Below are 16,051 nucleotides of genomic sequence, written 5' to 3' on the forward strand. Positions count from 1 at the left end.
TAGTACCTACTTCTTCCTGGCTCTGAGTCACATTTATTTGGAAAGAGACTGTAAGAGACATATGTTTCTCAATAAAGTATAACAATAAAAATAGTGGCATGAATATCATAGTTTATAAATGGCAATGGACACTAACTAGAATTAGACCCATGACTTGCAAGAGAGGAATTCTGGCTGCACTGAAGAGTTTAACAGCTTGGGCGACGGAGTCAGACAAAACTGAACTCGGCTCTCAGCTTTTCTACTTCTTTACCTAAGAGATATCAGAACAGTTTCTCTGAGCCTGTTTCCTCATTTGTAAGGCAGGGATAATAGTAGTCTCTATCTCGTATGATTTTTGTGAGAACTAAATGAGACAATGTGTGTAAAGTGCTTCACACCACACGCAGCACATAATGGATCCTCAATAAATGAACATTGTTCTTTGTACTATTAGGCACACCTAGCAAAGGAAAATCAGGGCCATGATTTTAGGAACTGCAACCTGATAAGCCCTTGCTTGGAGGAAGAAAGAGAGGGGAGAAATGAAGACACTGGAAGAGTGTGAAGAAAGCTTAAGTATGGCTGCAGAGAAGTCAATATGAAAACAAGCTTCTCTGGGTTCACACTCTCAAAGGCAGGATTTCAGAAGGGTGTTAGGGATTCCTAAGCCTCTTGGGGCAAGGACTACACTTGTCTTTATATGCTTGGAATATGGTAGAGAGCCTGGCCCAATAAATGCTGGTTGAATGAATGAATGATGTGATGATTAAGAGCCATTGCAAAAATGGCAATACTGTGAGGGTCTGGAAGAAAGTCCCAAAGACACCAAAGCCCCAGGAAGCACGAGTGACTTCTGACCACTGGCCCCCACTTGGCACCAGTTCTTGAACTTGAGAACTTCAGCTGCCAGGTGAGTGCACGGCATCACATTATCATCGTTGGCACAAAGTAGGTATTCAGTAATATCTACTGAATGCATGACTACATGAATAAAAAATTACATCCTCTGAAAAACCTGTTCATCAAAATCACTAAAATGTCACTGATTCATGGGAAACATATGGGCAACATTTTGCTGGGGATGGATGGAAATTATAGAACAAGGTCTTAACGAAATCACTCTGTACTTACCTATTATGCTTCCTAATTAAAGTGCATTGCAATATAGGCCAATTTATAAAATACAGCTTGGCCCACGAAAGACATAAGAGAGCCAAACTGTTGCCAAGGACAGGATGAACTTGAATTATTTAAATGAAAATACTTGTCTATCCATTCACCTCAAAAAAGCGCTGACATAGCAGCATCTAGATTATGGTTTCTGTTTTTCTATTAATTCTGACTCATATTTATGATCAGACCCTGAAAGTACACCCGATTCCTCATGCATTTTCATAAAACATACATGTTTTGCAGGAAAAGAATTGAGAGTGAAAGTAAAAAAAAGTGCAAAAAATTGTTCCAGTCCTTGACAATTATTCTATGTGACGTTCCTTGACTTTAAGAAGTAGTAACAGTGCATAAGAGAAGGAATTAAAAAGAAAGCACTGTGAATGTTTGAAATGCTGTAAAGTCATGAAAATTTTGTTTCTCTGTAACACCTAATATGAAGCCATTTACATATTCTTTTTTTTTTTTTTTTTTTTACATGTTCTAAAAGCAGCGCGTGGTAGGAAAAAGGCAGCCTTGGGCTAGAAATGCAAATTCCTGTTATTATTAAGTGTGGAAAGATTGGAACCAAGAAAAGTCAAGTTCTGCCCAGGCTATAATAACAGGAACCCAATATGGAGTTGCCACATGCAATGTTTCTAATGCACTTCTCCCAGTATTTCACAATAAGCCATTACCATGGCAACTTAACCTCCACCACACAAAAGAAACACCTCAAATTCTTTCTTCAGAATGACACAGATCTCATACAGAATCAAAGAATTTGTTTGAAAAATACCTCTCTAATGCTATTTTTAATAGCCAAAAGATAAGATTTTAGGAAGCAGGTGGTCAATGTATACTATAAGCAAAAGGAAGAATCAAGTACATGAATGATTATTATACATTTTTGCAGGTTTAAGTGGCTTGATGGACATGAATTTGAGCAAACTCCGGGAGACAGTGGAGGACAGGAGCCTGGCATACTGAAGTACAGGGGGTCGTAAAGAGTTGGACATAACTTAACAACTGCACAACAAACAAAGCGGCTTCAAGTTCTACTGTAATGATGTAAATTAACACAAATCTGTGTACACTGATTACAGGGACAACTTAATGAAGGTGATTGCCATTCCTTCCCCCACCCCTCTCCCAAATACCAATGGAATAGAAGTGTTTCAGTTTTATGCTGCTTTCCAAGGCACATGCAACCCACTCCAGTCACTGGTCCTTAATATCAACCATCTTATCCAGACTCTTTCTGGCAACCAGTCATTTATATACACACAGCAATGTGGATGGAAAAAAAGAACTCATTTCCTGTGTGAGTTTCAAATAATGAAAAATTGAGACAAATTTAGGAGTCAAACAATGGAGGGTAAATCCCTCAGAGGGTTGTCTTGATTAGGACATTAAGCAGAGATCAAAGAGAAGGTGGGACTGGTTGGTGTGGATCCACCCTGTTGGAAAAATCATTTAAAATGTGGGCCACCTCTTGGCACATCCATAGCATCATCTTTTAGAAAAAAGGAAGGCTTCTATCTCATAATCCAAGTAGCTTCCTTTCTAGCATAACATGTCCTCAGACATGTCAACTTAAAAGACCTGAGGCCTGGCATGAGCTAAAAAAGCAGGCTTAGTAAGTGAGAGATGGGAACTCAGAGGCCCTTTGAGCACTCTGGTAATTCCTCTGTTCCTTGATGTGTTTCTAGTAGAAATTCTCTTGAAAACCTGCTAAATATTAAAGTGCTCTTCAGAGATGAATGAAGATGTAAGAATGAGAGCTTGTGTGAAGCTTTTAAGATAATTCTGAGGCCCTAAATTTTTCAGCATCCTGTTTACTCTGTACATATTTCAAGTTCAGTCACATCAAACGTCCATTTAACATACTCAAATTCAACAAAAGGCACTGGATCAGAAAAGGGAGAGGAGGAAAAACAATTCAAGCCATTCTGCCAGTGATTTCCTTCCTCTAAGGACTGTTCTGGAATGGGCAGAAGGTGGGAGGGTCTGGGTTTCCTCAACTGAACCCATTTCTCCTGGCTGACACAGAGTGACCACCTCACGGGCTTAAGCCATCCTGAAGTTCACAGCCCTAAACACAAGCTGACCACTTCACCTGGGATTCAACAGCACTGGAGGAAAAAGGAGGCTGAGAAGTGGTATGTTGGCTTCCAACGTGAAGGGTTCCTAAAGGATTTAAAGGGTAGCTTTAACTATACCTTGTTTTTTTCTTACCCTTTGACTTTGGAACATACCTGGCATGTAAAATGCATCTCCACTATTTTTAATTCTAGGATATGTCAGAGGACCTTGACTTTCTGGAACCAGATTTTCTGGTTCCTTTCAAATGCAGATATTACTACCTGAGATTTGAAATGAACTTCAAAAAATATCCAGCTTATAAATAGATCGAATCTCAAAAGTTTGTTTGCAAGCTGGCTGTTTGGAACTCAGAATGCATTCTGCTATAAAAACAATGTTATAAATGGTGCATAAGGTATGTGGGTTCCAAGAATAGACCGCATACATCTTTGTACTGAGATTCATGTATTTGCCAAAGAAAAATAGAAGGAAAAGGAGTATGGGGAAGGAAATATAATCCAGTGGCTAAAAGTGCTCGAACCAGGCTGTATGAGTTCAACCTAACATTTGGTCTTAACCAACTGCCTCAGTTTGCTCACCTATAAAATGGGACTAAATAGAATATTTCTCTCAGAGGCATGAGTGAGGCTACAGTCAGGCAAATAATGCACATCACACATTAAAAATCTCTGTGTTTGCTCCTACAATCATTTCTCTGAGTATGAACTGCTTGCCCACTGCAACATTTCTACTACTGGCGTTTCTTTAAAACCAGCCATTCTTGAAAAAGGGAAACTCAGGAACCTTAACCAAACCGATATTTGATTGAATTTGAAAGGTGGAAAGGAGAAGGGAAGGGAGCTGGGGAGAAGTTCTGCTCACCATGTTCCTACACCTGCTTCTTTCCTTCACCGATCACTGTGCTGCCCCTGTTCTGCTCCCCTCCAATCTGGGGTGTCTGCAAAGAGGGGGCAGACAAGGATGTGAGGTGAAGAAGGGGAGGAGAATTCCTCCAGGCTTCCCAAAGTCCCCTGGACAGTCCTCCTTGGATGTATCTTAATAGAACAAACCCAGAGAAGTGAGGACAAGGGAGAGCTTTCCCAGCGGCCTCCTGGGGCTTCTCCTGGGCCCTGCCTCCTTGGGTCCTCACTCCTCTTCACCACACTGGCCCACTGCCTGGCCTCCCACTTCTATATCTTCTCATGGTTTCCCAAAGGTCCTCCATGGAAAATAGCAGAAGATTGTGGATTATACACAAGAGAAAACACCCAGAATCTTGTGTGGACCCTCATCACTTTCTCAATCTCAGCAAACATATCCTCAAATAAAAACATATTTGGGGAAACAAAATTATATTTCCCGCCCCTTCACAGTACATTTAAGTACATCCCAATTGCTAGCCCTGTTCATCCATTTATTCCCTTAACTCAGTAAATCTTTCGTGTTTAGCTTCTGAGAATACCTTCCGGAACTTCAATAGTGTGTTATCTGTAATATGATATTTAAACTTTTAAAAAGTTCAGCTCAAGTAGAATTGAATTCTAACTTTGTATGTGAAGTCAAATCATAATAAAACTGTTGCTATAAAGTTTTCAACATTAAAAAGTTTATCTCCACACCCTATGGAAACATATATACTACCATATATAAACTGCATAGCCATTGGGAATTTGCTGGATAACTTAGGAAACTCAAACGGGTGCTCTGTGACAACCTAGAGGGGTGGGATGGGGAAGGAGGTGGAAGGGAGGCTCAAGGTGGAGGGGACATATATATACTTATGGCTGATTCATGTTGATGTATGGCAGAAACCAACACAATATTGTAAAGCAATTATACTTCAATTAAAAATAAATAAAACATTTAAAAGTTTTTAACATTTACTTGTTTCTGTTTAAGGAAAATTTCCTACCCTCAAAGAGCTCACAGTTTAGATCAGGGAGAACATCAACTTTGATTAGTGGCAGCCTTATGTATCTTCAGCTGGGACACAGCAATTCAGCTGATGGTTTCCAGAGTATGGATTCCTGGTCCTGTCTGGGCACAGCCCTGCTGATGGCCTGGGGGTTAATCAGAATCTGAAGAAAGGGCAGATGGTGTCTCTGAATACAATTTTTCATTTTCTGGAGTGAAGTAGCTCAACTCTTGCCCAGAATGAGTATACTGGTCATGTGTATGTTTAATGGTGCTCGTGGAGTTGTGGGGGGAGGCTCTATAATCAGCATTAAAACTGGACTTCATCAAAGCAGACTGCATACTTACTTATTTATTTATTTGGAAATCCAGAGCATTAACAATTAACCCAGATTTCTAAGCTTTTTTTTTTCCTTCCATCTGCCCAAAGGACTGGAGCCACCAATACACTCCCCAAGGAGATCCTAACCAGTCAGTCCTAAAGGAAATCAATGCTGAATGTTAGAAGGATTAGATGATGATGAATTATTAGAAGGATTAGAAGGACTGATGATGAAGCTGAAGCTCCAAATGCCAGGATATTTGGAATTACTTGCAGAAGAATAAAAAAGCATGAGAGAGAATATACAATAGGAAATGACAACAAGTTGAAGATTTTCCTTTTACTAAGAAATAAATTTAGGTGTGTCAGTGCTTTTCAAGGGGTGCCCTTTTCCCATGGTTCTTGAGCTGTGTTAAACAATGTCTTTTAACAGTGGCTCTGCCCCATGCATTCCTAACATGTGGTAAAATTGTTGCTTTTTGCCCTTTTTAATTTAGGTGTGGGCATGTGACTTGCAAGGTCAATGTCATGTGAGCAGAGATGCCAGGAATCACCTCTGGGCAGAAGCTTTAAAAGCCAGTGAGCCAGTGTACCATTCGCCATACTCTCTTTATGAGTCTGCCAGAGCAATGGGCAATGTCCCAGAGGTGGCTGCTTGTTGATGTGGGTCACAGAGAAGGGACAATGGAGAGCGGCCCCAGCTATGGGGGCGAGGGAGCAAGAAATGAACCTTGGGCTTGAAGCCACTGAGATTTGGGGGGTGGGTGCTCCAGCAGCAAAACCTGGACTTTAGGTTCTCATAGATAAAGAGTAGGAGAGGAAAGTCTTTTTTGCTGCTGGGCTGGCTGTGCAGGAATCCCTGGAGGGGCCCCTCTTGGGTCTTTCTATATAACTTCATTGACCTCCTTGCAATTATCTTTTAATTTCAAAGCTCTCATCTATATAATTTAACATCTTATAAAGGCATATAACTTTATTTTTTGATCTTTCATTGGTACTGTTGCTTTGAAGCAGTATTGAGGTAAGATATAAATCCTAAAAGATGATGCTGTGAAATTGCTGCACTCAGTAAGCCAGCAAATTTGGAAAACTCAGCAGTGGCTACAGGACTGGAAAAGGTCAGTTTTCATTCCAATCCCAAAGAAAGGCAATGCCAAAGAATGTGCTAACTACCTCACAATTGCATTCATTTCATGCGCTAGCAAAGTAATGTTCAAAATTCTCCAAGCCAGGCTTCAACAGTATGTGAACTGAGAACTTCTAGATGTTCAAGCTGGTTTTAGAAAAGACAGAGGAATCAGAGATCAAATTGCCAACACCTGTTGGATAATGGAAAAAGCAAGAGAATTCCAGAAAAACATCTACTTCTGCTTCATTGACTACACCAAAGCCTTTGACTGTGTGTATCACAACAAACTGTGGAAAATTCTTAAGGAGATGGAAATACCAGACCACCTCAGCTACCTCCTGAGAAACTCTATGCAGGTCAAGAAGCTACAGTTAGAACCTCACATGGAACAATGGACTGGTTCCAAATTGAGAAAGGAGTATATCAAGGCTGTGTATTGTCATCTCGCTTATTTAATTTATATGCAGAGTACATCATGCAAAATGCCCCACTGGATGAAGCACAAGCCAGAATCAAGATTTCAGGGAGAAATATCAATAACCTCAGATATGCCCATGACACCACCCTTATGGCAGAAAGTGAAGAGGAACTAAAGAGCCTCTTGGTGAAGGTGATAGAAAAGAGTGAAAAAGCTGGGTTAAAACTCAACATTGGATCCAGTCCCATCACTTCATGGCAAATAGATAGGGAAACAATAGAAACAGTGACAGACTTTATTTTCGTGGGGCTCCAAAATCACTGCAGATGGTGATTGCAGCCATGAAATTAAAAGACGCTTGCTCCTTGGGAGAAAAGCTACAACAAACCTAGACAGAGTATTAAAAAGTACGGACATTACTTTGTCAACAAAAATCCATCTAGTCAAAGCTATGATTTTTCCAGTAGTCATGTATGGATGTGAGAGTTCGACCATAAAGAAGGTGCCAAAGAATTGATGCTTTTAAAATCTGGTGTTGGAGAAGACTCTTGAGAGTCCCTTGGACAGCAAGGAGATCCAACCAATCCATCCTAAAGGAAATCAGTCCTGAATATTCATTGGAAGGACTGATACTGAATCTCAAGCTCCAATACTTTGGCCACCTGATGCGAAGAGCCGACTCCTAAGAAAAGACCCTGATGCTGGGAAAGATTGAAGGCAGGAGGAGAAGGGGATGATAGAGGATGAGATGGTTGGATAACATCACCGACTCAATGGATATCAATTTGAGCAAGCTCTGGGAGATGGTGAAGGACAGGAAAGCCTGGCATGCTGCCGACCATGGGGTCACAAAGAGTCGGACATAACTTAGCGACTGAACAACAAATTGAGATGTGAAGGAGGAAAAAGGCTCTAGATGGGGAATGAGAAGGTGAAGGCTGTTTTGCTGGTTTACTGGCTCTACCATTAACCATATGTGTGACCCCTGAACAAAGAATTAATGTTTTGAGGCTTCAGTTTCCTTGTCTATGGAATAAGGATATTGAATCAGGCCCCAGGTAGCAAAGTAGCATCCAGTGATGATTTTTACATAGCCCTGAGATAGGTTTTGTTCACTCCACATAGGCATGGCTCTTCTCCATCTTAATCAGACAAGCACAACAGTAAAAATCTATTTGTTAATATTATAATTCAAAATAATTCACATAAAATCCAGCTTGCTGATTGTTTGCTTGCTTTTCTATGTGCATCATATTAAACAGATATTTACTGAGTGCTTGCTGAATGCCATACATTTTTCTAAGCACTGGATATACAGTTACACACAGTACAAGCAAAAAATCCACGCCCTCCTAGGGTTGACATTCTACAGGATTTCCAGTTTATCCTGAAAATTTGGAAGATCTTGGAACGTGGGGCCCATATTTCAACATAGTAAGAATTCTTGAGAAGCTGGGTAGTAACTGTACCTTTAGACTAGGCATTGAGTCCCACCTCCGTGAGTATGGGAATGCCCAGCCAGGCTCTCCCTTTAACTTCTGGCCCCTGTAGGCTTCTGTGTTTGTGATGCTTGGACTAAGTGATGTCTAATGGTCCTTTATCCCTAACAGACATGATTCTAAAAGTACACACAACATAAAATGACAACTAAGTATATTCAAGTGTATTATGGAGCATCTTCATCTTAATACTGTTACTAATTTTAATACTGAGATGTGGATATATGTTTAAAAAAAAAAGATATGGCCTCTGTTGTCTCTCCCTCCTAGCCCCACTATCTTTCACTTGATTGTCCAAAATTCTACCAAGACAGAAATATACCCTGCACATGCCAAGTCTCCTTGGCTTCAGTCTTGTTCCTTTTCTCTCTGCTGCTGCCGCCCTCCTGGAAAGCTTTTCATTCTGGAAATGCAAGTTAGCTTTGTAAATAACCAGGGGTACACATACCTTAGGTATCTTAAATATTTAACTACCTGTCTAAAATTTTAGTTCAGTAGTTAGATGGAAATTAACATACGTCTTTAACAGGATTCTGGAACATCCTCTGTTTGCTCTACAATGTTATTTACTAACTGCATCACTGTTCTCCTTCATAGCAAATGCAAGAACACATGTGGATGCTGAGGAATGGTTTGTGTTTCAGCCTCACTGGGAACGGGCTTTGCAAAAAAAAAAAATATGGAGGCTGGTTGATCCTAGAAAATTATTTGCAAGGTTATTATAAGTCATCTATCCTATAGCTTTTCTTTTTATTTCTTTCTTGTTCTTTTGCTCTTTCTTTTTTCTCTCTTCCTGAGGGGTTGTAGATGAGTCATCTTTTTGAGTCATTTCCTTATTAAGTAGCAGGGTTAATGGTATCAGGAATAGGGAAGAAGTAAGTCAGAACACCAAAGCTATTACCACACATATTAAGGGATATATACACACATATATACAACCACAGCACACACACACATACATTCCATTGCTCAAGTGAAAGACAATTAAAATATCATTTTTCTCTGCAAAAATTTTCATCTAATAGCTGAGACATAGTAAGCCAAGTTTCTACCAGAGCAAAATTTTATAACCAAGTTACAAAAGCTTGAAAATAGCAAGACACAATGGAAACCTTGACACATTCTTAATTATACTGTCACCAGACACAATGTTAAAATGTACATATAAATATTCCTTTTTAATCCTATGAATTAGTCCTGTAGATGTGTCTAGAATTACATTTCTAATGTCTGACATACCTATCCCACCTCTAAGCAGAATAATTATTCTAAGTTCCAGATTAAAGTGAGTTCCTTTCAGTTAAGTTTCTATAAATATCTCCCTGAAGCCGAAAAACACTACCAAATATTAATGGTAATAAAAAAAATAATTTCAACAACTAACATTTACTGAGAACTTGTTAAGGTCTAGGCCCTGTGCTAAACGTGGTTCCTGCCTTGTGTTATATAATCATCACAACTACCCTGAGACATGGTTCGCCCGCAGTTTGTTCTCCACTTGCCCCTTGGGTCCGTTTTCCGCCTTGTATGGTCCCACTCTGTGCCCTGGGTGCCAACCTCTACAGGTGTCATCAAGTGCCCGTGCCTTCTGGCTTACGTCAGGTTCCCAGAGAAGGATGAAAGTGCAGTCTGGTATTTATTCTCCCATCTCTGTCTCTTGGGGTCCTGAGCTACCTTTCTCTCCATCAACCCAGCTCCTGGTCAGAGCCCCTTTCTGAAAGCCACCACACCCTCTTAAGCTTCCGGTAATTGTGCCCGTCCTTGTCACTTCGGACATGGGAGTTACTTTACCCACGATGTTTTACCTTCCTTTGTTGAGTGCTCTTACTTTTGCCTGCACTCTTGTCATTAGTCCCTCACTAAACTCTGTCAGTTACTTTGAGTATGCTGTTAATTTCCTGGATTCTGAACAATACTGGACTACCATTTCCCTTTTTTAGGTTGAAAAAAAATTTGAGGCTTTGACATGTTACGTGATTTGTACAAGATTGCTCAGGTGGTGAATGCTAGAGTCAAGATCTGAACCGAGGTGTCAGCCTGAGCTCTTACCCAACACTGTACAAGGTCTGTAACAGGATGCCTATTATGTTGGTTTTCTGCAAAGTGTTAAGAAAGGCATCTAGACTGCCAGTCCAGGAAGAGGAGCTGAATTTAGTTTACTACTATTGAGCTGGGCCATGTTGGTTTTCTAAAGCCACCTTGATTTTATCATCTATAAAATGGGGGAAATGATAAATAGACTTACTGTGGTGATCATTTGCTACAGATACAAATAGCAAAATCATTACGTTGTACACCTGAAATCTACATACAGACAGTGCAATGGTTCAACCTGAAATTTTTTGACAATCTTTCTGTCATGCAGTAGAAACTGTATTTCAAATTTTGAATGTTGGTCTTTTCCTGAGCTAGTGATACGTGGTACAATACTCTCTCTCAGCATGCTAAGTGGCAGCAGTGAGCCACAGCTCCCAGGCAGCTATGATATCACGGGGTAAACAACTGATACACTTACAACCATTCTGTAACCAGACAACCGTTCCGTTTTTTACTTTCAGTGAATTACATGAAATATTCAAGACTTTACTATAAAATGGTCTTTGTGTTAGGTGACTTTTGTCCTACTGTAGATTCATATAAGTGTTCTGAGCATGTTTAAGGTAAGCAAGGTTGAGCTATGATGTTCAGTAGATTATGTGTATTAAAGGCAGTTTTGAGTTACTTATAATGAGTTTATCAGGATATGTGTTTATTGCAAGTTGAGGAAAATCTGTAATGTTATACATCAATTGTACCTCAGAAAAATTAATACATAAATAAATTAAAATGGAGGAAATAGACTTATTCCAATTATTGCTCAGGATTCTTTTAAGAATAAAAGTAAGGTAATACAGTCCCTTGAACTGCAAGGAGATCCAACCAGTCCATTCTGAAGGAGATCAGCCCTGGGATTTCTTTGGAAGGAATGATGCTGAAGCTGAAACTCCAGTACTTTGGCCACCTCATGAGAAGAGTTGACTCATTGGAAAAGACTCTGATGCTGGGAGGGATTGGGGGCAAGAGGAGAAGGGGACGACAGAGGATGAGATGGCTGGATGGCATCACCAACTCGATGGACGTGAGTCTGGGTGAACTCCGGGAGTTGGTGATGGACAGGGAGGCCTGGCATGCTGCGATTCATGAGGTCACAAAGAGTCGGACACGACTGAGCGACTAAACTGAACTGAACTGAATAGATGTGAAAAGTCATTAAAAGGATGTGAGTGCTATGTAAATGCTAAGTTATTTTTCCTTGGGTAAAACAATTTGTATGGGCTTCCCTGGTGGTTCGGTGGTATAGAATCTGCCCACCAATGCAAGTGATGTGAGTTTGATTCCTGGGTCAGGAAGATCCCCTGGAAAAGGAAATGGCAACCTACTCCAGTATTCTTGCCTGGGAAATCCCATGGACAGAGAGGGCCAGCGGGCTACATTCTATGGGGTTGGACACAACTTAGTGACTAAATAACAATAAGAAAACAATTTGTAACAGTATTAAATGTAGCTTTCTCTTAAATACTTAAGTATATGTATGTATGCATGCTCACATATGTGGAATGTGTCATATTCATTCTGTGGGTTAAAACATCGCTGTTCTTCCATAACACAAACCCTTTGTTAGGGCATCTACTACCATCTGTCGACAGTTCAAACTTGTATAAGTCCTTTCTATTAGGATCCCACGTTTATATTCAATCATTTTAAAAAGTAAGAAAATTTCACTTACCATTGATAATTCTCTGTGTAACAAGATATATCTATAACTTTAGGGAATATGATGATATACACAGGAAGATACATTTCATAAAGTGGCTCTACCCCCACATGAACAGTAATGAGGAACTTTTTTCTTAAATTGGGCCCATTTATGCTATAGTTGAGATACAAAATCCATAATAATCATGGTTGAGATAAAAAATAAACATAGGCTTCTGTAAGGAATAGTGAAAAGATGGATTCTACTCCTTTACATATGCTGGGAAGTGGATAGATATTTAACAATATTCTGGGACACTGGCTTGGGATGAATCATTGTTCAATCTATAAAGCCTCAGATCATGAGGAATTCCAGGACACCTCAGTGAACAGGGTGCTCCCTACTGTGGAAGTGGTGACCAGGCGGGATCCCAGAGAACTCAGCAATTTGCCTGATGTTCATTGTCAAGTAGAGGCAAAGTCAGAGCTCCTGTGTGTATCCTGGTCACCGGCCTACTTTGCTTACAAATCCATTGACAGTGACCTCCTCCCCCACTGTTGGCTGGTCACAGCGTCAGGAGGTAAAAATGGGCACTCTGTACCACAGAGATAAGCCCCACCTTCTTTGACCTCTTTCTGGCTCATTCTCTGATAATGGGAATACCACTTAAGTGTTTGATGACTCAACTTTCTTATCAACAAATTATGTACCAGCTTTCAGCCTCTTGCTCACAAGATTACTAAAAAATATTTTAGAGGCCTAAGAAAATGTTGCCTCAGAAAGATGAAGGACAATTAATTCTTTGTTTCTTGAGCTGGAGTTATCTATGCACTTGTCACAGGCTTCTAGTCCATGACCAACTTTTAATTAGACAACTTATCCCGGAAGCTCTTGCTCACACAGCTTTCTAGCTGGGCAAACATGTTGAAGCAGTAAAGCAAAATAGTTACGAGGCTGACCTCTGGAGTCAGGCAGGTGGAATGACCTTGGACTGATTTCTTCTCTAGGCTTCAGTTTACTCACCTATCAAATGAAGATAAAAGCACCAGCCTCACAAAGTTTTAGAGAGACTTCCCTGGTGGCTCAGATGGTAAAGCATCTGCCTACAATGCGGGAGACCCGGGTTCAATCCCTGGGTCAGGAAGATCCTCTGGAGAAGGAAATGGCAACCCACTCCAGTACTCTTGCCTGGAAAATCCCATGGACGGAGAAGCCTGGTAGGCTACAGTCCATGGGGTCACAAAGAGTCGGACACGACTGAGCAACTTCACTTTCACTTTCACAGAGTTTTAAATAGAAGAAAGGTAAGAACTTAGCAATGTGTCTACACACAAGAATGCAATGAGTGGTAACTCCCACCTGTACATTTTTGACATAACAATGCATTATATAAATTTACTTAATTTTTGCCTTTTCACACCCACTCTGTTCCTCCAGTGCTTTGAACTGTGCCTAGTATACAGCAGGTATTCAGTAAATATTGGATGAGTGAATCAAGGAAAAGTGTAAGACAGGGTTTCTGCTCTTCAGGAATTTACCATCAAGTTGACAGATAAGACATTTACTACACTTGGCAGAAAAGTAAGTGGCATGTGAGTTATATAGACAGAGGCAAAAGAGAGAACTCCCTTCTGAGCAGATAGGAAAGAAAGGATAAGTGGAGAAGCGGGGCTTGGAGCTTAAATTATTCCTCTCCCCCAGTGCTCAAAAAGAATGTCACTCCACACTCTGGTCACTCAAACACTGACTATTATTCCCCTCCATTTTCCTGGGTTTAGCTTGATGCTATGCTATGCTAAGTCACTTCAGTTGTGTCTGACTCTGTGCGACCCCATAGACAGCAGCCCACCAGGCTCCCCCATCCCTGGGATTCTCCAGGCAAGAACACTGGAGTGGGTTGCCATTTCCTTCTCCAATGCATGAAAGTGAAAAGTGAAAGTGAAGTCGCTCAGTCGTGTCCGACCCTCAGCAACCCCATGGACTGCAGCCTTCCAGGCTCCTCCGTCCATGGCATTTTCCAGGCAAGAGCACTGGAGTGGGGTGCCATTGCTATATTAGTTTCCTATTGCTGCTATAACAAATTATACCACAAATGTGTTTTCCAACACACATTATTCCCCTGCAGTTCTGGAGGTCAGTCCCAAGTCAGTTTTACTGAGTCTAAGTTCGGATGCAGACAGGGCTGATTCTTTCAGAGACCCTAGGAGAGAATATATTTCTTTGCCTTTTCCAGCTTCTATAGCTTTTTCATTCCTTGGCTCTTGGCCCTGTCTTTTATCTCCAAAGCCAGTGGCATAACATCCTCAAATCTCTCATTGCTTCTGTCATCACACCACCGCCTGCCTGACTCTTCTGTAGTCAAACTCCCCTCTGCTGCCCTCTTGTAAGGATACTTGTGATTACATTTAAGACTCATTTGGATAATCCAGGATAATCTTCCCATCTCAAGATCTTCAACTTAATCACATTTGCAAGTTCTTTTTGCCACAGAAGGTAACATTCACAGATTCCAGGGATTAGGACTTTAATATCTTTGAAGGCCTTCCACCATAGCCAATAAAATAAGGAGGAAGGAAGTTCCTATCAAACAAGTGTGGGTGGGTCCCAGTCCATCTTAATAATGAATCCAGCAAATGCCAGTGAGTCAATAAGACGCATACCCAAGTCACACTGTGTCTCCTGTTATTTAGAATTCATTTAAATTCTTCCACTGAATTTCATTTGAATGTATGGATTTAAGCTAATGTTGTTTGCTACTGGTGCCATGGAAGCATAAGACAGACAATATTTCCTAAGAAACAGAAACATGAAGCAAAAAAAGATTCAATTAGAGATACTGGGTGAGAGGTTAAGGAGACTCAGGAGTAGAATGCTCAAAAAGTGAGAGAAGGCTTCAGGGCTCATTCTGGCTGAACCCAGGCTTGTGGTCATTTCCGACAATAAAAAAGGCAGCTGCTGACATTCCTCCTTCCTTGAGAGGAATTTCCATCAACATGGGAAGAGGGCCAAATGAGCAGTCAACTGGCACCCACTGAGCTTGCAATAATAATTCCATTACTTCACTGAGTATGGGCCATTCAAATACACATAGAACTATGCTCATTATACCCTGGAGGAGGAAGTGGCAACCCACTCCAGTATTCTTGCCTGGAAAATTCCATGGACAGAAGAGTCCAGCAGACTACAGTTCATAAGGTCACAAAGAGTCAAACACAACTGAGCAACTAAGCATGCATGCTCATTATAGTGAGATAGTTGACATTTTCACAACTGGTTTTTGCACCCATATGTTGGGAAATTTTGATTGGTTTTAGCATATTAAAAGTCTCCCTCTTTGTAGTACTCTCAATACTTTATTCAATATTGTATAAAACCCCTGGAACTGGTCTTCTTCAGGGTAAAGATGTAGCCCCATTTTCTTTTTAAGTTCCATAGCCATAGCTCCTACCAGAGGTGATAGTCTACATAAATGTGGTCACAATACCTGCAACCTACTTGATTCAGAGAAGTTATTTACCTTGCCAGCTGTTGTATAAAACCAGCTTAACACTGTTCCCCTGGAGAAGGAAATGGCAACCCACTCCAGTATTCTTGCCTGAAAAATTCCATGGACAGAGGAGCCTGGTGGACTAGTCCATAGAGTCACAAAGAGTCAGATACAACTGAGCGACTGAGCACACATGCGCACACACACCCCTTATTCCTGCTTATCACACTGTGCATGTCACTAGGCTCTGCCGGCTCATAGCATCATGTTTCCATGGAGACTAATATATAGAGCAGCATAAAATTATAGATAACAGGAGAAAAGTAAGTA

General features: G+C 40.7%; 1 protein-coding gene across 2 annotated transcripts in view; it reads right to left on the reverse strand.

The window, feature by feature from the left end:
* KCNAB1 (potassium voltage-gated channel subfamily A regulatory beta subunit 1) overlaps positions 1 to 16,051 on the reverse strand; it is a 439,216-nt gene that overhangs the window by 244,688 nt on the left and 178,477 nt on the right. The gene's annotated exons all lie outside the window — the stretch shown is intronic.

This window comes from Bubalus kerabau, chromosome 2, assembly GCF_029407905.1.
Source record: "Bubalus kerabau isolate K-KA32 ecotype Philippines breed swamp buffalo chromosome 2, PCC_UOA_SB_1v2, whole genome shotgun sequence".
Lineage (NCBI taxonomy): Eukaryota > Metazoa > Chordata > Mammalia > Artiodactyla > Bovidae > Bubalus > Bubalus kerabau.